Raw genomic sequence first — 21,052 nt, 5'->3', positions numbered from 1 at the left:
GCCAAGTAGCCAACTTACTTTTCTACTCGCTTTTCTTTGTTTTTTTTTTTTTTTAACTTGCTTTTCTATTCACACACCAATAAGGCAATAAAAATAAGTTCGGGTTTCTCTCCTGTAAAGGTTTCTTGACTTTTCATCAACCTCCTCTTCCCAATGGCAGATGATATTGTTCTTGCCGAACTCTTTCAATTGCTCCTCCCATCTACGTTCAATCCTGTAGAGGTTACTTCTGAGTGGACTCGTACTTTGATATGTCGTGTTTTTACTGATAGACCAGTCAAATTTGCAGGTTTTAAAGAAATGATTTCCAAAGTTTGGAAGATTGATGGGAATCGTATTTCTGAGTTTACAACTACTTCTTATCTGATCAAATTTCCCAGTAGCTATGAACGGGATAAAGTATGGGATAATAATGGTCCCTGGTTTTTTGAGGAGGATTTAATCCTCATGCAGAAAGGTGAGGTGGACAAACAACCATCAGCACACTTTCGATTATGGAGATCTTTGGGTTCATCTTTTGGGACTACCTTTCGCGTATTTGAATGTCACTTTTGATTTTAATCTCATAATAGATTAAATTCAATGGATTTGATTGGTAGTTATATGAGAAATTGCATTTATATAATTTAAAAATCAGTTTTTCTCTTACAAAAACCCAAATTTATACTATTTAGTATAAAAGAGTATGGGGATTTGATACCGCGCAATGCACGCGTACACATGTGCGCATGTGTGTGGCACAATAAGACGCTTTAGAGGCGCACTTTGCGACACAATGAAGTGCATGTGTGTACGACGCAAGCACCTAAACAGTGGCATGAGAAATTTGATTCTTATATCCTAGCTTTTGATTTTAAACATAATAGTACTGATAGATGTATCTACTCTAAATTTACTAAAAATTATGAAGTAATAGTGTTTCTTTATATTAATGATATGCTTATTATGGATACAAATATGATTGGCAAAAATAAAACTAAAAATTATTTATCCTCTGTCTTCAAGATGAAAGATTTAGGAGAAATAAATATAATCTTGGGAATAAAAGTTAAAAAGCATAATAGGGGTTATGCATTAAGCCAATCACATTATATTGAGAAAGTATTTGAGAAATTTAAGCATTTAGGATTTAAAAAATATATCACGCCATATGATTTTAGTAAAAGTTAAAAAGCATAGTAGAATAAACTAAGTTTATCCACAAACTATTTCTCTCCCAAATATAAAAACTTGTAGATATTCAGCTATCACAATTCTAAACAATATATCAATAAAAACAATCATAAGCCAAGCAAAGAGAGACACACACGATATTTAACGTGGAAAACCCCTCCAATGTGAAGGGTAAAAACCACGGGGCCAAAGAAACCCAACCAAAAATCTCTACTAATAACTTGAGATAACAATTACAGCAACTCAAACACCACAATATGCTCATAAACTTAGAGCAAATACAGATTCTCAAACATACAAACGAGAATACCAAAAGCGGTGAAAATAACAATCAGAAAAACTCACAAACGCGGCTACTGTTCAGGCCACAACATGGAGACCTTCACTACTCCAAATCATCTCTCCACCGTTCCGATCGTAGGTCTGTGAGTTTCGAACAATCCCACCAAATTTCAGCCAAATCGAACTACAAATGACCCTTGATCAGAATAATTGATGAAGACTGCCGCGAAATGTTTTCTTTTCCCGAACAACTACGAGTTGCTTCTGTTCGACCTCAAATAACCGATGATTCAGATCTCCAATCAAAGATCCGACCGTTCAGAATGAAGAAAAATGAGTTATCCACTTACTGTCCAAATTTTTGCTCGATCAGACAATGGATCGGGAAGTTCCGGCTGTTTGATGAATGCTACGCACTGAGAAATCTGCACAGTATTTCGATTTCTCTCTTTTCCTCTCTCTCTTCAACACGCCGCGTGCAAAAGAAAATCTAACCCTAGTTTTTGTTTTTCTTTTCTTAAAAAAAAAAAAAAAACAGTTGGCTGAAGGAGAGTGGGCTATAATATGGGTCAATATCCCATAATGGGCTGGGCCCAACAATTCTCCCCCTCCAGCCCATGAGAGAAGGGAGACACTTCAAAAAAGACAACTATGCAAATTTAAGGCCGGCTGCTCCGGCACACAGTTCAAGCTTCTCTCGAGGCACCACTTTTGTCATCATGTCAGCAGCATTTTTGTTAGTGTGAATCTTTTCAAGTTCAATCAACTTGGAGTTCAAAACATCTCGAATCCAATGATATCTTACAACAATATGCTTCGATCTATTATGAAATGTTGGATTCTTACCAAGATGAATAGCACTCTGACTATCACAATATAAAACATACATCTTTTGAGTGAAACCAAGTTCATGCACAAACTTTTTCATCCACAGCAACTCTTTACATGCTTCAGTAATAGCGATGAACTCAGCCTCAGTCGTAGACAATGCAACACACTTCTGCAACCTAGACTGCCAGGCCACAGCTCCCCTTGCAAAGGTAATCAAATAACCAGAAGTAGACTTTCTAGAATCAACATCCCCAGCCATGTCTGAATCTGTAAAACTACAAAGAATAAGTTTCCCAATTCCAAAAAAGAGTTTTTAACTAGAAATACCCCAGAGATATCTCAATATCCACTTCACAGCAGTCCAATGTTCTCTACCTGGATTGGATAGAAAACGACTGACAACACCAACTGCATGAGCTATATCAGGCATTGTGCAAACCATTGCATGCATTAAACTTTCTACTGCAGATGCATAAGGAATACGTTGCATTTCTCCTTTTTCTTTATCACTAAAAGGAGTTTGTCTAGTACTAAGCTTAAAGTGTAAAGCAAGAGGTGTACTTACCACTTTAGCCTTGTCCATATGAAACCGCTGAAGTATTTTCTCAATATACTTCTCTTGAAATAACCAGAACTTCTTGGCCTCTCTGTCACGAGTAATCTGCATGCCAAGTATATGTCTTGCTGGTCCCAAGTCTTTCATTGCAAAAGACTTACTAAGCTCATTTTTCAACCTGTCAATTCTAAAACAGTTATGACCAACAATCAACATGTCATCGACATAGAGCAATAAAATGATGAAGTCGTTATCAGAAAACTTCTGCACAAAAACACAATGGTCTGAGGTTGTCTTCTTGAATCCCTACTGGATCATAACAAACTCAAACTTCTTGTACCATTATCTCGGGGCTTTTTTCAACCCATATAGACTTTTCTTCAATCTGCAGACATAGTCTTCTTTACCCTTCACCATGAAACCTTCTGGTTGCTCCATGTAAATTTCCCCCTCCGAAATCACCATGAAGGAAAACAGTTTTTACATCCATCTGCTCAACCTTTAAATCAAGACTGGCTGCCAAACCAATAACAACTCGGATAGAAGACATTTTGACAACAGACGAGAAAATCTCCTCAAAGTCAATTCCCTTTTTCTGACGATAGCCTTTGACAACTAATCTAGCTTTGTATCGTGGATTAGAAGTATTCTCCTCAGTCTTTAACCTGTAAACCCACCGATTTTGCAAAGCTTTCCTGTCCTTAGGCAACTTGACCAGCTCAAAAGTATGGTTGTCAACCAAAGATTTCATCTCATCATTCATAGCGGCAACCCATTCTTTCTTGTGCTCAGACTCCATAGCCTCTTTGTAGCAATCAAGTTCTCCCCCATTAGTGAGAAGCACATATTCATTAGACGAATAGCGAGTAGAGGGAATATGCTGTCTAGAAGACCTTCTAAGTGGGGCAACAGGTTCACCAATAGCACCACTAGTAGAAGCATCAATATCATCAGCAACATCATCATCTTTATCTTCAACCAAATCATCATGAATATGATTCTGGCCATCGTCATGATTACCAAACTCAGCTACACTAGGCGCATGTGTCTCAGGAACTGGATTAAGATCAACCAATCCATCAGTACTTGAAGACTCTGATTTCTCCGCCTTATCAATATCCTCAATGGTCTGATCCTCCATAAAAATAACATCACGACTTCTTACAAGCTTTTTTTCAACTGGATCGTACAATCTATAGCCAAATTCATCGTGACCATAGCCAATGAAGATACATTGTCTTGTCTTGACATCTAACTTGGACATTTCATCTTTTGGCACATGCACAAATGCTTTACAGCCAAAGACACGTAAGTGGTCATAGGATACATCTTTTCCGTACCACACCCTGTTAGGAACATCAGCTTGCAAAGCAACAACAGGAGATAAATTAATAACATGTGCAGTAGTATATAAAGCCTCACCCCAAAAAGATCCAGGCAACTTTGCTTCTGAAAGCAAACATCTAACTCTCTCCATCAACGTCCTGTTCATCATTTCTGTCAGGCCATTAAGCTGAGGAGTCTTAGGGGCGTCTTCTGGTGTCTAATGCCCTGCTGCCTGCAGTACTCATCAAATGGTCCACAATATTCACCACCATTATCAATGCGAATACATTTCAGTTTTTTCCTTATTTTCCTCTCAATAGAAGCCTGAAACTACTTAAAGACACCAAGTACCTGGTCTTTACTTTTCAAGACATAAACCCAAAGTTTCCTTGAATGATCATCAATAAAAGTAACAAAATAAAATGCATCACCAAATATTTTTGTCTTCATCGGACCACAGAGATTTGAATGCACCAACTCAAGCAACTCTGATTTCCTAGAGGGATGATGGCTCTTGAAAGAGACTCTATTTTGTTTCCCAGCCAAGCAATGAGCACACTTTTCTAACCTTGCTCCTTTCAAACCTGAAAGTAGATTCTTCCTCGCCAAACAATCAAGTCCCTTCTCACTGATGTGGCTTAGTCTTTTGTGCCATAACACTGATGAGTTATCACACTCAACTGCATTCACACCATCAATGGAAACTGAAGTCTTGGTCCAGTACAGATCAGAACACTTCTTTCCACGTGCCACAACCAAAAAACATTTCGAGAGTTTCCATTGTCCATTACCAAAGGTATTAACATAACCATCATCATCAAGAACACTGGTAGAAATCATATGCAAATGAATGTCTGGTGCATGTCTGACATTTTTCAAAATCAATTCAGTCTCATTACTTGTTTTTAGACAAATAGTGCCAATGCCAATCACCTTTGACAAACCATTATTACCCATCTTTAAAACCCCATAATCACTTGGAGTATAAGATGTGAAAAAATCCATTCTCGATGTAACATGAAAACATGCACCACTGTCAACAACCCAACTTGTCTCATCACAAGCAATATTAATCAAATTCTCATCACAAACAATCACAAGATCACCTATAGTGGTGGTGGCAACACGATTATCATTGTCATTACTTTTGTTACCATTATTGTCTTTCTTCAGCTGAAAACAAAATCTTTTGATATGTCCCTTTTTACCACAATAGTTGCATTCAAGGTTTTTGTACTTAGACATTGATTTGCTTCTAGCCTTACTTTTACCTCTGTTACATTGTCTTTGGTCTCTATCATTGCTTCTCCCCCTGTTTTCAGTAATCAAAACCTCTGATTGAGAAGAGGATGCTTGCTGAGTTCGTCGTCTGACTTCTTCATTCAAAACAACAGCTTTTACATATTCCAAGGTCACTACACCACTAGGAGCAGAACTAGACAAAGTCACGCACAAACTATTCCTCTCCCAAAAATAAAAACTTGTAGATATTTAGCTATCACAAATCCAAACAATATATCAACAAAAACAATCATAAGCCAAGCAAAGAGAGACACACACGATATTTAACGTGGAAAACCCCTCCAATGTGAAGGGTAAAAACCACGGGGCCAAGAAAACCTAACAAAAAATCTCCACTAATAACTTGAGGTAACAATTACAGCAACTCAAACACCACAATATGCTTACAAACTTAGAGCAAATACAGATTCTCAAGCATACAAACGAGAATACCAAAAGCGGTGAAAATAACAGTCAGAAAAACTCACAAACGCGACTACTGTTCAGGCCACAACATGGAGACCTTCACTACTCCAAATCAGATCTCCACCGTTTCGATCGTAGGTCTGTGAGTTTCGAACAATCCCACCAAATTTCAGCCAAATCGAACTACAAATGACCCTTGATCAGAATAATTGATGAAGACTGCTGCGAAATGTTTTCTTTTCCCGAACAACTATGAGTTGCTTCTGTTTGACCTCAAATAACCGGCGATTCAGAGCTCCGACCAACGATCCGACCGTTCAGAATGAAGAAAAATGAGTTATCCACTTATTTTCCAAATTTCTATTCGATCGGACGATGGATCGGAAAGTTCCAGCCGTTTGATGAACTCTGCGCACTGAGAAATCTGCACAGTATTTTGATTTCTCTCTTTTCCTCTCTCTCTTCAACACGCCGCGCGCAAAAGAAAATCTAACCCTAGTTTTTGTTTTTCTTTTCTTTTTAAAAAAAAAAAAACAGTTGGCTGAAGGAGAGTGGGCTATAATATGGGTCAATATCCCATAATGGGTTGGGCCCAACAAATTTTTGGCCCTTACCAAAATGCCTTCTCTCCGGGAAGGCAAATTATTGATAACATGGTGATTGCAAAAGAAGCAGTCCACACAATGAGGAAGCAAAGAGGAAAGACTTGTTACTTTATGCTGAAATTGGACATTTCCAAGGCTTATGATCGTGTTGAATGGCCGTTTTTTATTGAAAATTCTATCTTCTTTGGGGTTTCCTCCTAAGTTTTGTGACATTATATTTCAATGCAGTTCATCGACGAATCTGATTGTTTTGGTAAATGGTGTTCCGGGAACTTATTTTCAACCATCCAGAGAGACTCGTCAAGGCTGTACATTATCTCCGTACCTTTATATTTTATGCACTGAAGTCTTATCTCGTATGCTTACTATGAAGATGCAGGAAGGAGGCTTAAGGGGAATTCAATTTGGGAGGACAAGGATACGATTAAATGATTTATTTTTTGCAGATGATATGCTTCTGTTTGGTAAGTGCTCTTTGAAGGAAATTGATTGTCTGAAACAACAATTAGATGTTTTCTGCCAACGGTCGGGACAAGTCATAAATTTTCAAAAATCAACAATCTACTTCAGTTGTAATACAGAACGCAGAACACAGAGTAAGAAATCTTATTTCAAATGCTTTGAATGTAGGACATATGGATAAGGATGGGAATGAGATGTACCTAGGGGTTCCCCTTGTAAAAGGAGGGAGGCTTATTGGTGGATGGTGTTATGTTTTAGAACGAATGAAAGCTAGATTGGCAAGATGGAAGATCCCTTTATTATCTCAGGCGGGTACGACTGTTTTAATCAAATCTACTTTAGAGGCTATCCCCTTATACCAGACGCAATCTCAGCTCATGCCTAAAGAAATTTGTCATCATGTTGATGTGTTATGTAGAAATTTTTGGTGGGGTGATTTGGAAGGTCAAAAAAGAAGTCATGTAATCCAAATGGGAGCGCATGTTTAGTGGCATGGGAGCATAGAAATAAAGCTTTACTATCTAAGCTAGGGTGGCGATTTTTATCGGATCAATTCTCTCTCTCTCTCTGTGGGCCCAGATTTTGGGAGCAAAATACTTACATGGTAAGCATTTCTGGAAAGAGAAGGTTTCTATAGGGGGGTTTCTCAATTCTCACACATCACACATGGCGAAGCTTGAACTCTATAAAAGATAATTCTTAAAGAAGGGATTTTATGGAGAATTGGTGATGGGTGGTGAGTTGATTTTCTCCATGATCCTTGGTGTGGGCCAAATATCTTTCTTCATGATTATGCACACACATCACCTGACACTTGAAGAAAAGTTGCAGAGTTCATTAATCAGGCTTCGAAACAATGGGATGTTAATAGATTGTCTCCTTAATTCAATCAGTTCCCCTCCCCTTGATACACACTCACATATGGGAGATAAGTAAAACACCCCATGGAAAATTTACTGTTTCATCTGCTTTGAAGATAATTGTCGCATCCATGCCTAGCTCCTCCTCTCCCACTACTATTTTACATGATTTGCAGTGGAATCATCTTTGGTCACACAACTACTTACCGCCATCAGTCGAACTATTTTTATGGCGTTGTGCCCACAACATTCTACCCACGACTGATATATTACAGAAGCACAATATCCATATTGATACTCCTTATTGTCATGTTCAGCGGCTAAACCAATTTGGCTTGGGTCATGCTTGGATCTCAGAATTGATGATTTGCAAATTATAGACATACCGGCGATTCTCTATTGTTGGTGGCAGCGAGATTGTCAACTCAATTCCATGATGGATGGCTATTTCTATGAAACAAATCTGGCATGCCCAAAATGCTCATTTATTTGATGCTGTTCAATTCGACCCTACTGTTGTTATACACAAGGCTCATGCTGAAATTGGTTGGTGCTTAAGTCTTTTGGATCCCCCATGCCTTGTGCAACTTCGACAATCATGGCCCATGGATTGGTGCAAGTGTGGTCAAAACCTGCTGCAAATTCTTTGAAAGTGAACGTTGATGCTGCTTTTAAACATGGTGTGGGTTCTGTTGGACTGGTCATTCGGGATCATAATGGTAATAATTTTGTTCTTGCAAGAGCTCTCTCTGCCTATTAACTGTAACAGTTCTCTTATGGCTGAAGCTTTGGCTCTTTATCATGGTCTACTTTTAGTTCAAGAGCTTCATTTATCCTCTGTTATTATTGAAGGTGATGCTTTTAGTATTTTCAAACTCATGTTACATCATTACTGACTGCAAGAGCAGTTTATCTACCCTTCATTCTTGCTCGGTAAATTGTGAGTGATGGACGACAAATGATGCTCTGCTCATGTAATTGCCAGATGAGGATTATCTTTGTCTCGACCTTTTACGTCGTCTACTATTCCAGATTTTTTATGTAATACTGTTGAAAGGGACTCTTGATTGAGCTAATAGAATTCTGCCTACGGGCTTCTTTCAAAAATAAAAAAGACAATAAAATAAATAATAGTCCACAATGAACAAGTAAGTGATGGTTGGTATTGGTGATTATTCGTAGAATCAGTCATAGATGAGAGGCTAGTTTTGTTTGTTCTCTGAGTCCGTATTCCATTAAAAAAAGTTCTAATCCGTGTGTTTTTGTTGGTCGTGGGTCGGATCGGGTTTGACTGACTTAATTCACCGGTACACCCATTTAAGGGCCCGGCTTCAGGCTCGGGACATCAACATTTTAGACTGCTTTGGGCTCGGGCTTTATGCTGGGTTTATTCAAATTTCATTAAAAATTAAATCTGATCCCGGCGGCTCATGAACAGGTATAATCACCTTCACCTAAAATAATCAACAATGGGCCAAGGGTGTAAATAATGTTTACAAATTTGAATTTGAGATTTGACACGATAAAAACAAATTTGAATAATTCAAATATTATAATAGTCAAATTCAGACATCATTTCTATACCATTTAACTTATTGAATGCAAATTAAAATATAACATGATTGATATATATATATATATGGACTGATTATATTATATAAATAAAATATTTATACCATATATATTGAGTTTAACTATGAATGATGCAAAAATAGACAGGATACATAACCGATCAACCAGCATCATAATGGTGGTACCCAATAGGTAGGTTTTCATCAAAATTCACCAACGGTTTTGATTGGTCAAATCCATATATATATAAGCTAAAATAATTAATTGGTTGAGCCCGATATACTCATTTTCAGTAATTATACATTTCAATAATTAATTTTCAAAATTTTATGAAATTAAATTACCAAAATATTTGAAATTAAATTTTCAATTTACCAAAATTATGAAAAATTATAGTTTAAGTGTTGATATTTACTGAATAATATTCAATAGTATCAGTAATTATGGAAAATATCAAAAATATTTATTTAATAAATTAGAAAATTTAACTAATTTAATAATTACCAAAATTATTTAATCGTCCAACCATCTCAGCAACCGGACCAAGATGATTGAAAATGATCCTCCGCTGCGGGGTGTCCCAAATCATGGGATCCCAGTTGCAAATCATCGTCAACACAAAATATTCATTAAGTCGACCCGACCTGACAACAATATAATACTAAGATTTTAGTATCATAACTAAATTATTTTCCTTTATATTTTATTTAATAGTTATTATAAACTAATAACGGTTCGATAGGCCACTTCTGTCTTCTCTACCCAACAAATAACCCATTATAGAACAACTGCTAGCATTCACAATCAAAAAATAAATAAAGATGATGAAACAAAGCATTCTATGCAACTCAACAACGTCTGAGGATCAATGGGATGGCTTTGGTTGCTATCTAAACATTCCATTCAACTCAAGCGCTAATAAGTCACAGAAGGCAACTTGAGAAAACTTGCATTTGTTGAAAGAGAAACGCAAGAACGATGACTCATAATGTATTTGCTAGCCAAATGAAAGAACATCAATCGATTAACTCCTTCCCCCCTTCACTTCGTCTGCACTGGCATTCCATTTAATTGACTACAATAGAGGATAAATTTAATTTAAACAACTGCATTTTGTCTGATTTATTAAATTCTGACCACGATTGGCATCTACAGTAATAACACTAAATACTGATTACTGTAGATGCGAAAGTGTGGAAATTAAAGCTCAAGTAACACTGGAATATGCTGATAATCTCTTAAAACTCAGTTAATAGGCCACGATTAGCATACGCTCACTTTGTCAAGTTTACTTCAAAATTCAAAATGGATGGGAGGGGTGGGAAGGGGGAGGGAGAGAGAATTAAGGAGAGAGCAGCAGGGGGGGGGGGTTTCGGAGTAAGGAGAGACCCTCTAACGTCGACCACTTTGGCCCATGTCTTTTATTGTTTGGCCCTAGTTAGTTTAACTTAGACCTGGCGATTAGGTTGGGTGGGTCGGGTTCGGGTTCGGGTTGGTTGGGGGTTGGGTCAAGACATTTCTGGTTGATTTTGAGTCGGTTTGAATTTCGCATTGGGTTATCAAATGCTAGACCCTAACCCTAAATGTTCGGGTTAGGGTTGACCAATGGGTCAATTCGGATCATCCCAAAAGATAAAGAAAAACTATATGAAAAATGCCAAAATTAAAACAATGAACCTTACTTGAACATTTAACAATTTAAAGAGTAAGACTAAATAGAAAAAAATTAAAGAATGGCGATGGAGGATGATTTGACCCAACCTATGAAATGATGACACATGGACCTGACTCAGCACGGGCAATAGCTCAACATCATAGCCTGATTCTGGCTAAGTGACGAGTCCATAAAGCAGCTCGCTATATCATAGTTCGTTGTAGGAGGAGTTCACTGCAACATGAGCTCCGAGTCCCCTAAGCTACCCAGAAGGGGATACTCCTAGGCAAATTCAACTCGCGTGCTAGGGAAACCAGCTTGCTCTAGCCCCCCGAGAGGATAAGTCACCCCAGAGAACAACCTTAGTAAGGATAACCCCAAAGTATTCCCAAGCTCGCTACAAAGTAGCTCGCGAGTAAGCAGTGCACACGTTTCTCAGGAAGCTTCAACCTGACAAACCGTACCGATCAGTCCGCGCCACGTTTCTTGACTAACGACGCAGCCCCTGTCCTTTCGTCGCTCTGCACCCATGTCTCTCAGCATGCGGAGGCGTGCTTGCCCCTTTTAAGATGTGTCACTCATCCAAGCAAGAGGTACATTACAACGATCACCTGTGCAACCCTGGCAGGTAATGGTTGCAGTAGGGGCCCAATGGCGGTTACACCCGAGTTGGCAGTAGCTCCCCTATAAAAGCCCCAAGGAAAAGGAGAAGAGCTCTCTTAGGCTTTTGAATACTTCCACACTCTCATATTCTCAATCTGAGTCTTTACTTGCTTGTGAGCTAATCTATTGAGCACAGTGATAAAGCGCGACCTACACTCTTAGCTTTCGCACTCCCTTTTTTCTCCTTCCCCAACGTTCTGACTTAAGCTTTGGAGTATTCCTATCGGATAAATCCCCGGGAATCCTTCTTTCTATCTTCTCAGGTGCCGTTCGTTGCCAACAATGAGCCAGTCAGCAGCCAACTAGGAGTGCCCGGATCGTGCCGCATTAAGTGGAAACTTCTAACAATGCATAAATAGTCCTAATTAGACTTGACAATCAGGTCAACGGGTTGACCTAACCCAGTTTTTTTCGGGTTGGGTTGGGTCGGGTCAAGTCATTCTTACATTCAGGTAGCTAAATATGAGACCCTAACCCTATTTTTTTAAATTGGGTTCGGTCGGATTTGTGGGTTGGGTCAACCTTTTGCTAGGTCAGTTCTTATGCATACGATAAAATTGCCCTACTTTACCGTTTCTTATTTTATACTATTCCTAAGTTCTTTTTTTTATTTTTATTTTTGGCAATGAACTAGTATGTTATTTCAAAAACATTAATGGATTTTTAAAACTAAAGCAAACTTTCTTCTCAAAAGATAACATCAAATGGAAAAAGACATTCGTATCGTAGGAAACCACCTAAGTTTTCTATTGCATGTAATTCCCAATGGATCTTAAACCTTTCCTCTCAAGCTAGACCCAGTTATGCCTAGGTCCACATCTACTAGATGGAGTTGAATAAGTCAAGTATTTGATTAAATATTGCCATCCTAGTTGTATATGGGTAGGGGTGACTATGGGCCAGCCAAGGCTGGGCTAATCACCTATCATAAGGGTTAAAGCCCAAATCTGGGATAGATCACAAGAGATGGATTGGGGTAGAAATGATGACTCCTATAGGTAAGTAGAGGGCAAGTCTAGTTTGATGATTATGATATACATGTTTAGTTAACTCATCGATAAAATTAAGGTTTAAAATTTCAACACAGTACATGCGATATGGAGCGTATTGTGTCGTATCTTTGAAAACTCGATTCGGGATATAGAAAAAATAGGTGGTATCAACTTTTTCCCATCGCATTGTACAAGTATTGGATCATATCGAGCATGTATTAGGGTGTATTGGTAATGTATATGTGGCACATCGAGCATATCAACAATGTATTAGTTGATATGCTATGAAAAAAATATAGAAAGAAAACAAAAAAAGGGGTAAAGAATGATTCTTTCTTTCCCTTGAAATAAGCCTTCTTTCACCCTCATACAATTATAAAACTTCAAACCTCATGCTTAGAGTCATAGATCTGCAAAAAAAAAAAAAAAAAAACACAAGAAAAACATGGTTTTAAAAGATTTCTCAAGTTTTGAAAAATATTGCGAAAATAGATACTTTTTCAAAATTTTCATAATATCTTGTGATTTTTTTTTTTGCTTAAATTTTTTAAAATGTTTAAATCTATGTTGATCTACATTTTTTTGTGTTGAAAATTACAATTTTTTTTTTTGTGTTATGAGTAGATTTTTGGAAACTTTAAAAAGAGATTTGGGAAAATTTATATAACAAAAAATTAAAAATATATTTTTTATATGCCTATAAATACTTAATATGATTTAGATTTATAGATGATCTATCATATCCATATAGAGATTGAAAATTTTTCTGAATTTTTTATATTTTTAGAATTAAAAATAAATAATAATTAATTGTATTTTTATGATCTAATTATAGGGATCGGATATATTGTAGATCAATGGATGATATATCATATCTACAAAGCACTTGAAATTTTTTCTTTAATAATTATTTTGTGAATATATTGTACAATGTTTATTTTTTGTAATTATTGAAATTAAAAAATAGATAGAAATTATTTAAATAATAAATAATTATTAATTATATTTTTGGGTAGAAGTTGTGCCAACACGTATTTTATGGTTGGATAGGATAGCTGGACTTCTTTCTAGCCCTTATATCTTAAGAATTATAAGCCTTGTTTAGTAGTACTTTATACTTTGTACTTTCAATAACACTAAAGTACAAATTACATGCTATACTTTTGGTTTCATTTTTTTGTTTCAAAAATTGTTTGGATGAAAATTTTTCAAAGTAAAAGTAAATTATGGCGTTTAGATAGAAAAAAAAATGTTTTATACGTATGCATGCCACATGACATCATATACGAATGCCACATGGCACTTAAATGCAAGTCAATAATATAGGAGCCATGTGACATTTGAAAGTAAGTAAATGATATTACATGTCACATGACGGCATGTATGAATGCTACGTGGCATATAATTGTTATGAATTATGTTCAAATGACATGTAACATCCATATGTGCCACATGGCAGCACATATGGATGCTACAATGCCACGTGGCTGCTAAATACTGCACCAATGGCATCTAAATGCCATGTGGCAACATAGATGAGTGTCACGTGGCACCTTACATAAAACATGTCAGAAAAAGCATGAAATATCAAAAGTTGGTTTCGTACTTATTGTGTTTTTTATACTTTTACATTGTATTTTTTAAAAGCAAAAAAATGTCCCAAACAAGCGCATTCTAGTACTTTTCATACTTTCTTACTTTTGAAAAGTACTTCCAAAGTACCACCAAATAGGGCCATAATTTATATATTATAGTTAAGCATAGAGTTTTTTAATGAAAATTATAATTGTCTATAATGTATTTCTTCATAAAATCCATTAAAATATTTTAATTTAATGTATATATACCCCATTAAGACTTTATATTTAGTGTTGTTGATTTATTTTTAAGATTTACTGAAGTATTTATAGTATTTCGATGCATATTCGTGTGTAGGGGTGGATTCGAGCTAAGTCGAGCCAAATATTTGGCTATTTGAGCTTGGCTTGCCAAAAGAATATTACGCTTGAGCTCAAGCTTGAATTCGGCTCAGCTCAAAAACTTGTAAGTTCGACCTCAACTCGGCTTGGGCTTAATTGTGAGCTAAGCTTCCTACAAAAAATAAAAATTATTTATTAGAATGCATACAAAAAAAAAAGAATTATAAAGATTAGTTATTATTTTACATAAAATAAAAATATTATTTTACATATAATAACAAATTATTAATGTATGTATATATGTATTAGGTTCGATTAGGCTTTTGAATCTCACGAGCCAAGCTTCATTGGGTTTGAGCTCGGCTCGAAGCTCGGTTTAAACCAAACCGCATCAAACTTTTCACGAGCCCAACTCGAATAGCTCATGAAAAGCTCGATTAGTTTCTACCACCATCCATGTATATATTTTTTTTCTTTGATACACATGCATATACAAGGCGTATCCCAATACATCTCTTAAAATTGTCTTTCCAATACACTTGATGTTTTCAATACTTTAAACCTTGGATAAAATCCAAAGCAAAACTTCTCTTTTCTTTTTTGTAGTTGAGAGTGATTAGTAAACATAAAATTGATTAGGAGAAATAAATATTGAATATGGATCATTCAACAATAAATGCTCTAACACCCTTATCTCTATGATAATAAGACTTCAAATCATCAAATGTGGGTCTCATGTGTATGTAATATTGATGTGTTCACGTGTGAATGGTAATGCAACTCATTTTACATGTACATGTTTGTAGTAGATCCCAACTGCATCCATACAATCTAATGCACCCTCTTTTTAATCTATTGCTATATTCTAAATAAAGTTGTCCACATTAGCCTACTCTCTCTTGCTTACTTATCCTCTTAGAATTTTGTGGGTGTTATCATTTAAAAAATTAGAAAATAAAATGGGGGCTATTCATATTTGGTTTAGTTTCCTTTTTATTAGAAAACTTGAAATCAAGTATCTAATATCGTATCAATCAACTTAAAAACATATGTGGATGTGGATATGCTTTGGAAATACAAGTATAGAGATGAAAGGTATGAAAACATTTGAAGACACTAGGAAAATGCATACAAATCACATTGATAACACTAAATATATGAATAAGGTTTAAACAAATGAGAAATGCACACTTTAATAGGTTATATGAAGAGAAACATTACGATCAATGATGCCCAAGACTAAAACATGTACACATCATACAATAATTATCACTCTATTTCAAATTTTATAATTATAATTTTCAATTTTTATTATTTTTAAGAAAATTTATTCATTTAGTTTTTTATATTAACAAAAACATTATTTTTTTAAATAATAAATATGTTTTCATTTTTAACATATAATTTATACGTAAAATAAAACATATAAATCATTTAGGGTAGATAGTATAAATTATTTTTATAATTTTCAATTTTTATGAAAATTTTGGACAACATTAAATCTTAAATGTATTTCAATTTTTACAATTATAAGTTTATTTTAGTTTTTATAATTATAACTTTCAATTTTTATTAAACTTCAAAAGCAATTCCAAAGGCATATATCGTTAAGGTGCCAGATGACCCAATACAACGGCATATCATTGCCGATATGCATGACTTATAGGATGTGTATCTGATCATATAGGGGTGTCCATGAAAAACCGAAAAATCGAACCAAACCACAAAATGCGATTAACCAAATCGATCGGTTTGAAATTTTTGAAAAACCAAAGGACCGGTTCGATTTTCGGTTAATCTACAAAAAAAAAAAAACGATGACTAATCGAATTGACCAGTATATATATTTATGTGTATATTTTATATATATTTTTTAATATATGCCACATATTTTCTATGTATTATATATAAATATATATTCATTATATATATACTTATATTATATTTATAACGATCTATTTATAAATATATTATATATTTTTAAAATATATATAATATATTTATATATAATTTATTATTTATAATATAATATTATACATATATTTATATAATATATATTATAAATATAAAAATCTGAAACCGACGAATTGATTAACCAGTGGTACCAGTTCAATTTCGATTGGGCAAAATAAAAAAATCAATACCACGGGTTCTGTTTACAAAACCGAACCGTGGACACCCCTACGAATATAACGCATGTTGTATTAGGGGTATGGTATTGATACTTTAAACCTGTGTATGGTATGGTATGGTATGGTATTGAATTATTGATACGTTTAAAGCATGCTTGAAATCAGATCGTTTGATCGCAGGGGGTTCATCTAGCTTGTTCTATTTAGAGTCCTTTCCTACGACCTAGATTTCTATAGCCAAAGGCATGTGGAAAGTCAAGGCTCAAGAGCCTTAAGGATCACCATTTGTACTTGATGGGCTTGTATAAGATTGTCGAATTTCTGCTTGAGTCGGGTCACCACTCACCACTCGTGTTCGAGTTGGGTCGCCATGTATTCAATATCAAAACCGATCAGAAGGAGTAGTTAATGAGAAGATTGCCATTTGGCAGTGAGGGTGTGAAGCATGCGGGGATGAGTAGGAAGATGATGGTAGTAGCAGTAGTAGTGTAGTACTTACTGCTACTCCATGTGGTCAAGCCCTCCAATTCCAAACAAGGTACGTACGTAAGTTGTCTTGTTAATTATTCAGTGGGTTGTTAGAAGAACAAGTTAAGGGAACCAAAATTAGTTGATATTAAAATAAGGTTGTTAGTTATATAGATTAGTACCGGTGAGGAGTCCAATCCAGAGATCAGTCCAAGGGTTTAATGAGCTTCTTTGCTCTGCTCTATATATGAAGAAGTCATCCTTACCCTTTTCAATATTTACTCTGTTAGGAAAGTTTAATTTGTGCCTAGATTAAGAGGATAAGGCTAGCTCAGAAACCCATGAAATAAAATGACAGACTACCATATTGGATCTTTGTTTTGACTTTTGTTGATGCAATGGCCGGGGTTTTATTGGGAGGTGCAAGTGCAAATAGTGGTAGCCTTAGTCACCATTTACAAACCATGGAACAACTCTGCGAGTTCCTTAATAATGCTTGAAGCTGAATTTGGCTTCATTACTATCCTTCAAATATTTTATGATATTTAATCATTTTGTCTAAAATTGATTAAGTAATAAGTCATTCAATTCAGTTACTTCTGCCGTTATCAACATTTAAGCCGTCAACGCATGCATTTTATCTACAACACAACATGTATTTCCTTATTAGGTAACGATTTGAGTTTGAAGTAATTTATCAACAATTCCCTCTCAGGCCGGCAATCACCGAAATAGATATTCTGTTTCTAAATTAATGAATCAGATTAACATTTAACAGGGTGCAACCGTGCAAGTCGGGCAACATGGGCCAGGTTTATAGTCAACCCAGGCCCAACCCTAGACATTCTAAAGCCCTAAGCCTGAACCCAAGTCCGATTTTTCTAACCCAGGCTAACATTGGGTCTAGCCCGATGTATTCAAAAGTTACATATTCCTAACCCAATTTCAAACCTATCAATACAATTTACAATGATTTATTGTATTTTGAAATTCGGAACTTGGCTTCAATCAGTGCAAGACCCGTTCCAACAGTCTTTATGGCTTTACATTGTGACTATCTCTTCATTAAATGGCCAAGCACTGACTGAAGCCCATCTTCTTAATTTGATCCACTTTGTCACACGTTGAGTGTCCGGCTTCGGTCAGTGCAAGGTCAGTTCATTGGGAGATATTCCTAATGCAAGGCTATAATAATTGTTCGAATGGACTACAATATCTTCTCATAAATGACAGCATCGAATACAGGGAGTCGTCAGTCTGTGCACCCACGTCGGCGTGTTCAAAAATTTATTAACTTAACGGACGTTTATTAAAGAATCCGGTTGAACCGGACGCAAAAAAGACAATAAAAAAAACCTTAGAAAATAAACGCCAACCCCCCCCCCCCCCTATACCAAAAGCATCGACCTGCGACCGGCGATCTCACTGAACGCAGAAGCCACCGGCGGTGGGTGTGGATGGGTCTGAGATCTCATCCTTTTTGCCTTTTACCTTTCATAACGCTGGGACCATGAAGCCAAAGCTCACCCATGCGATTCATTGGTAATGCCTCTCCAATTCCACCGGCGTCATGAACGCATAAGCAAGTTCAAGTTTCAATTCCACAGTGGGGAAGTGAAGCGCTGAATCAGCCAAACCAAACAACCGGAGGCAGTTTCCTTGTTTTCTGCAAACCCGGGTGCACTGCAAATTGCAAACTGCCGCAGATTCATCGAGATCCACTCCAAATCAAAGCTTCATCGTCAATTTGTCTGTCGGTCTCCTCTCTCTCTTATCTAATCTCCATCCACAACAGTAACAACCCTCTCTCTCTCTATCTCTCTATCTCCCTCTCTCCAGAGTCCAGACATGAATTTTCAAATACAAAAGCAAACAAATTACATAAAGCCAAGACCTGAAGATCCTTTTTTCATGTTGTCTGGAACCAGCCACTCACCCTCTTTGCCTCAATCAGTCCCAACTCTAACCCTGCAAGGGGAAGAGAAACAATCAATTAACCTGCAAATTTCTTCCCCCCTTTTCATTATAATACAGCAGATGAAGGACGAAGCGGAGGAAGTGGTGGACGGGGTTTACTTACATTCCTTAACAGCAGAGTAGAAGATTCACATCCCATATCCTCATCCCCGCTCGAAACTATGGTCTTGTAAGCAGAATATTCATTCCTTCTTTTGGATTCAAGAGTCTTGCGGCATTTTAAAATGGTCACCTGTCCCATAACCAAACCCTTCGACGAAGAGGACGACGGTCTCGAATCACCAGAGATTGCGGTCTATTTCTTCGAAATCAAGGGCTCTGCTTGAGGGAAGCGTTTTCTAGGTTCAGGCTGGATAGCTTGTCTCCGGCAGATCTGGAGTTATCGGCGTAAGGCTTACGGCGAGGCAAGGCCACCGGACATACTCTCATGCGTTCGATTGAACAGTCTTGAGGGCGTAAAACTCCGTCTCCATCTGCTCGTAATTAAGGAAGGAAACAAAAAGAGATGTTTGGCTCTGTATCGTATACACCGGCCAAATAGAAGAATCCGGATTTTTAAATAAACGCCAATGAAGTTAGTAAATTTTAAGCACGCCAACGTGGGCATTTGTGACTCGTCCAGGTGTACAGAACGTGGACTCGAATACAGCAGATGTCCTCAATGCACATCTGAAAATACAATGAGATTGGTGAGAGTTAGCTGTATTCTGTGAGGAACAAATACAGATTTGATTGCAAATCAGAGAACAAATCCAAAACAAATTTATAAGGCACGTTCCTCGTACCAATCTCACAGCACACCCCTATTTATATAATATTATTCATAGAAAAATGTTTCTCGATACACCGGGAGATGTGTTATGAGGTTGGTGCGAAGAGAGTTTCGTGAGGAGCATATCCTGCTTCATCAAACTGATAACTTGACCCCCAATCTTCGAAATGGTTATTAGGAATTTTGAAAAAGTTTAATGTAACCTTTATTAGTATATTACCATGAAGTCCGTATTATTAGAACAATTACTGAAAATGTAGCATTGAGGCTTGAGCTGCTCCTTTGTACGATTTTTTTTCGGTAAACAACATCTAGCTGTTCATTACTGCGGGAGTTAAGTCCCGGTGGCCAGTGGCTGGGTATTGCTGTTGGCCATGACCATGAGTTGAGCATACTGCAGCTGTTCCATCAGATGGAACACCATAGGCCGTACTTATAAAATATGAAAACCTCCCCTTAGTTATCTGACAAGTACATATACCTCCTCCTTCCCTAAAAAATTGTACAAATGTGTATCGAGATTAGAGAGCTCTTGCTGTTAGGAATTGTACCTAAAGAATATGTTTGCAGTTGGTCCAATTCAGACGCTGTTAAAGCTAGATTAAATCTTGAACCACAACTTTACCTAAGAATCTGAGTGTGGGCAATGACTAAACATGAACTAGTGCTATACTTTTTGCTTCACATAATCTAAAACAATTGTAAATTGTCTCAACTTGGAACTGTATTAATTTCCTTTTCCTGGTTTAATTTCCATTGTTGATTATCCCATGGTACAGAGGTATCCTGTGGAGTGGTTTATATGGTGGCTTTATCAGAGAATGGCCTATTGAAGGCATGCATGGTTTTGTGGAAAATCCAAGAAAAATAGATTTGAATGTCATCTAAAATGAAACAAAAATAGAAATAAAGAGAAGCAAGTAAAGAGAATATACAGATTTATGTGATTTAACTTATAGCATATGTTTACGGGCTAATGGAGAGCAAAAACCCACTTTGTAGTCAGCAATAGAGTAGAGATACAAAGTTATGTACTCACAATCTCACTCATAGATAAAAACTCTAAACCTCCATACATCCAATATCTCACTTTTCTCTCAC

General features: G+C 36.5%; 1 long non-coding RNA gene across 1 annotated transcript; it reads right to left on the bottom strand.

Annotated features, from left to right (window-relative positions):
- Positions 1-18,488: 18,488 nt before the first annotated feature.
- On the bottom strand, positions 18,489-19,962 carry LOC148863371 (uncharacterized). The gene is made up of 2 exons (XR_016109092.1): positions 19,283-19,962; positions 18,489-19,170 (listed from the first exon to the last, which is right to left on the bottom strand). It is a non-coding gene; the product is annotated as an uncharacterized LOC148863371 (long non-coding RNA).
- Positions 19,963-21,052: the final 1,090 nt, after the last annotated feature.

This window comes from Nelumbo lutea, chromosome 3, assembly GCF_056320005.1.
Source record: "Nelumbo lutea isolate HS-2025 chromosome 3, American lotus-T2T, whole genome shotgun sequence".
NCBI lineage: Eukaryota > Viridiplantae > Streptophyta > Magnoliopsida > Proteales > Nelumbonaceae > Nelumbo > Nelumbo lutea.
The sequence above is the reverse complement of the archived record's forward strand: the minus strand, read 5'-3'. Positions and strand labels throughout refer to the sequence as shown.